Source organism: Festucalex cinctus, chromosome 1 (genome assembly GCF_051991245.1).
Source record: "Festucalex cinctus isolate MCC-2025b chromosome 1, RoL_Fcin_1.0, whole genome shotgun sequence".
NCBI classification, from domain to species: Eukaryota; Metazoa; Chordata; class Actinopteri; order Syngnathiformes; family Syngnathidae; genus Festucalex; species Festucalex cinctus.
The window spans coordinates 67,286,267-67,291,266 of record NC_135411.1 but is presented as its reverse complement, the minus strand read 5'-3'; the positions used below and the strand labels follow the sequence as shown (position 1 = coordinate 67,291,266).

General features: G+C 44.8%; 1 protein-coding gene and 1 long non-coding RNA gene across 2 annotated transcripts in view; one reads left to right on the top strand and one right to left on the bottom strand.

The window, feature by feature from the left end:
- Positions 1 to 956, top strand: part of LOC144009029 (uncharacterized) — a 1,093-nt gene extending 137 nt beyond the window's left edge. The window contains exons 2-3 of the long non-coding RNA XR_013280822.1: positions 1 to 83; positions 812 to 956. The exon at positions 1 to 83 is cut by the window's left edge and continues 7 nt beyond it. This is a non-coding gene — a long non-coding RNA (uncharacterized LOC144009029). The remainder of the gene's footprint in view (positions 84 to 811) is intronic.
- The window catches only part of tnk2b (tyrosine kinase, non-receptor, 2b), a 276,182-nt gene that overhangs the window by 60,572 nt on the left and 210,610 nt on the right, over positions 1 to 5,000 (bottom strand). The gene's annotated exons all lie outside the window — the stretch shown is intronic.

Genomic DNA, 5,000 nt, shown 5'->3' with positions numbered 1-5,000 from the left:
TGATGAAGTAAGTGAACATTCGCGGCCTCCGAGCAGAATCAGCAGAGCTGTTCCTGAGTCTTCTGCCTTGCTCCCCCGTCCAGGTAAATGTCCAGTAAAATCACACACTTTAAAATATAGCACTTCTGTTAAGGCTGGGTTTTACACAAAAAATGTAAAAAAAAAAAAAATCGTTTTCCTTTTCGGAGACTGATAGATTCATAAAGGCATTATTTTAACATATATTTTCCCCAGAAAGTCATGACATAATTTAAATGACGAAATGTTCTTTGTGTGTACAGTATAAATTTTTTGGATATTGGTGTTTTTGTGAAAGTCACTTTTCACAGAAGTTTCAAATTTCTTACCTTCACAAAATGGACGGCCCGCCTCCTCCGTGGCATTTTTCCCAGTTACAATTATTGAATAACAAATTGTTATGCTTGCTAATGATTATAGTCACACTACAGCCATGAACAAAAGTCAACTCAAATCATGTCAGCAGATACTGCCTCTGCATAATTTCATTTGGAATTTAATGATTGTGGCCTTTTTGATCAGGTCCTTCATATTTGAGAAATGATGGTTGATGTATATTAATCTTTTGAATTGAATCAAAAATATTGGAATCAATTTGGAATTTAGCTCTTGTGAATCAAAGTCCCATTGATTTAGGACATTAGTATTATACCCAGCCCTTCTATTATTGCAATGGTTCAAATCCAATTATACGTTAAAACTATATTCACATAATTTATAATAAATAATAATTTAAGGGCACCTGCACCTTGTTTTTTTGTCACTCACTCATTGTACATTTACATCCCTACAGGTAAGCGCAAACGGGACCGAGACCACCTGTTTTTGGATTACCTGCGCGAATTTGACGAAAAGAACGGGGAGGCCACGAGAGCGATGTTACTCGAAGAAGTGAGGTTGCACAAGGAGGACCTTGAGCTCAGACTGCAGGAACGCACGGAAGATCAACAGGTGGCACGTGAGCTGATTGAACAAAACCAGAGGCGTGACAGAGACTTCCAAATGGGCTTCCTGGCAGTCTTAAACAGATTTGTTGACACAATGAGCCAAATGCCAAAGTAATAAATACTTCCGATTTCATATCAGAGTTTTTGTTCTGTTTTTTTTTCACACAAATAAAAACTTACGCTCAATGAATTATTTTTAATATTTTTTTATTTAATAAAAAAAACAACAAAAAACAGTAATGCAAACGCACAATTCCTTTACAATGATGTATTTAAAAACTTCAGAATTGCTGCACGGGCATGCACCCCCTCAGTTTCCACTATTGCAGACTCAGTACCATCAGGCTGCTGCGGGACAATAGCACTGTCCTCCCATTCTCCCAAAAAATCATCCCCGTTCTGTTCACACAAATTGTGTAAAACACAACAAGTTATGACCATAGACTTTACTTTGTCCAGTTGACAGTCATTGCGATTTAACAAACATCGCCACCTGCCACCTTGTTTTCAAATAGCAGTAACCTCAAGATCGATCACTTCTCGGTCGTAACTATTGCGGTGAAAGTGAGGTGGACGGCAACATTTAGCGTGAAAGGGGCGGCAAAGTTGAATGTAATAGAACAGAATGACTTTATGAAGAACAGACGTTCCATTCTGCGGCGTTTCAATCAGACTAAATGTTGCCTTATTTTCCTCCGTGAAAACAGCCTATTGTAGCTACATTATGCTAACGGAATGTGAACGGTACTACTGAATGGCGATAACATTCACGGCCGTATCACACTAAGTAGTGAATGGGTCTATATGTTTTTCACAATCGTCAATTTCCATAAATGACAGCCCACCTTTCGGCTAATGCACAATGACGCTAGCCTGGGGACGACATACACTAATAATGACGAGAATCAGGTTGACGTCCGTCGAGCGGGGTGACTACAATATGTAACTGCATATTAACATCGGAATGAGGTCCAATTAATTGACGTAATTTGCACATCGTTTTGGAGTACAGCACAGGACTGGACTTCGACCGACTAAAGCAATATGATCTGCACGTCCCGTGGACATCAATTGTTTAGTGGGGATCGAGAGTCTCATTCCTTTAAGTGGCCAGCTTTGTATAACATTATAAAACTTCTTACCTCTGAAAACATAGTTTAATTGGATATGAAGAGCCCAGTCTTCAGTATTGAGGTCGTGCACGTACGAGTGCGTGCAGCGTGTACGAGCGTGCAGTTTGTTTTCGGCCACAGGTGGCAGTAGCGATTTGAAATTTTAAATCTTCCACATAGCTGCTTTAAATTATAAAGGCATGTACATTTGAATTAAGGCAAACCGTCACATTTAGGCTTGCCCTCCCTTACACCATCTTTTTTTCTGTACTTGTTTTGATGTCTTGGCAGGATTTCTGCTTGATTCTTCCACTTACATTACAATACCTTATTAAAACACTAGACTTCCATCCTTCATTTTCGTGGTTGGGATGTCAAACATTAAATATTCAAGGTTTTATACTGCCTGAAGTCTTAAATAACAAACAATCAATCATTTGGTGCCCTAAGACATCCATCCATCCATCCATCCATCCATCCATCCATCCATCCATCCATCCATTTTCTGAACCCTTACTCCTCACAAGGGTCGCGGGGTGTGCTGGAGCTTATCTCAGGGCAGTAGGCGGGGTACACCCTGAACTGGTTACCAGCCAATCGCAGGGCACACAGAGACAAACAACAATCCACACACACAAGCACACCTAATAAATAAATACAATTATTAGTAGTGCTTAAACATGTTTTTTCTTCAATTCTTCTAGAATGTACTTTTGCCAATTGTCAACCGTTTTTTGAGCAATATGAGTATGATGCATGATTTTTTTTTTTTTATTTTTTTTTTTTGCATACAGAACAATCTCTGTTAGTGGCGTAACAAGCTAGTATTCAGTCATTACCGTAACAAAATAGGGATACGTGCTCAGTGCAATGGAAGTAGGACATTTCCAGCTTCTGGAATCCAGCAAAAATTGACTGCACAAGTGCTAAATGAAATGCTCAAACACTAAAAAGCCAGCATCTTCACAATATTAACTTTGTTATAAACTGACATATAATTTGCTGATGAGCAAATAAGATTAAGCATAATCAAATGAGCATCAGACCTGCATTATATCAGGGAAAAGCATCACACACATGCTTATCCTCAAGACACACACTCGCATCCCATGACTTCAATCTCACAAAATGGGAAGTAATATAAAGCCTCTGGGGCACATGTGTCAAGATCCGGTCCTCCAGGGCCTGAGTCCTGCATGTTTTTGAAGTTTCTCTACTCCTACACACCTGACTCAATGATCAGGATAATTATCAGGCTCCTGCGAGGCTCGCTGATTCGCTAAAATATGAATCAGCTGTGTTGAACGTGGGAAACCTCTAAAACATGCAGGACTCAGGCGCTCAAGGACCGGACTTTGACACCACTGCTCTGGGGGATGCATCACTCTCTTAGATCTCACAGACAGTAAACTCAGGGCCAAAGTCTGGCTTTCGCGTTCCATCTGAATCTTTTTCCAATGACTCTCACCTTCATATTTGCCCTCTGCTCTCTCATTTTGAATCATCAAGTGTCGTGGATGAGGAGGAGATTAATGCCAACATCAAACTACATGACATTTTTGTCTTTAACGACAGTCGCGCTGTCAGATTACCCGATAAATTTGGTCTGTGTCGTGGACCGGACGTGTAGTCACACTACAAGTCTGAACTCGACAAGAAACCACCCGATCATCGCGTGCTGTCATGCCAAGAGAACCGCGTCGGCACTGGTTGTCGGCGAGGCGGAATGGAGCGGACAAGTGCGGCTGTACGTGCCACTCTGAATAAACATGAGCGCATTGCTCGCGATCCCTGTTCGGTAGTGCTTAAAATATGATTTAATAGCCAATTAGAACTGTATTTTAATTTATTTACATGCATTTGGGTAATATAGCCTAGTTTGTATATTAATTTGGAGATTGAGCCGGCACCTTAACGTGGTGGAGGGGTTTGCGTGTCCCAATGATCCTAGGAGCTATGTTGTCTGGGCCTTTATGCCCCTGGCAGGGTCACCCATGGCAAACAGGTCCTAGGTGAGGTGCCAGACTAAGCACGGCTCAGAAGACCCCTGATGATGATGACCAAAAATGGATCACGTTTTCCCTTGCCCGGATGCGGGTCACCGGGGCCCCCCTCTGGAGCCAGGCCTGGAGGCGGGGCTCGCTGCCGAGCGCCTGGTAGCCGGGCCTGCACGGGGCCCGGCCGGGCACAGCCCGAAGAGGCAACGTGGGTGCCCCTTCCGACGGGCTCACCACCGGTGGGAGGGGCCAAAGGGGTCGGGTGCAGTGCAGGCTGGGTGGCAGCCAAGGGAGGAGACCTTGGCGGACCGAACCCCGGCTACAGAAGCTGGCTCTTGGGACATGGAATGTCACCTCTCTGGCAGGGAAGGAGCCCGAGCTGGTGTGCGAGGCCGAGAAGTTCCGACTAGACATAGTCGGACTCGCCTGCACACACAGCTTGGGCTCTGGTACCAGTCCTCTTGAGAGGGGTTGGACTCTCTTCCATTCTGGAGTTGCCCACGGTGTGAGGCGCAGAGCAGGTGTGGGCATACTTATTGCCCCCCGGATCGGCGCCTGTAAGTTGGGGTTTACCCCGGTGGACGCGAGGGTAGCCTCCCTCCGCCTTCGGGTGGGGGGGACGGGTCCTGACTCTTGTTTGTGCATATGCACCAAACAGCAGCTCAGAGTACCCACCCTTTTTGGAGTCCTTGGAGGGTGTGCTGGAGAGCGCTCCCTATGGGGACTCCCTCGTCCTGCTGGGGGACTTCAACGCTCACGTGGGGAATGACAGTGAGACCTGGAGGGGCGTGATTGGGAGGAACGGCCCCCCTGATCGGAACCCGAGCGGTGTTCTGTTATTGGACTTCTGTGCTCGTCACGGTTTGTCCATAACGAACACCATGTTTAAGCATAAGGGTGTCCATATGTGCACTTGGCACCAGGAC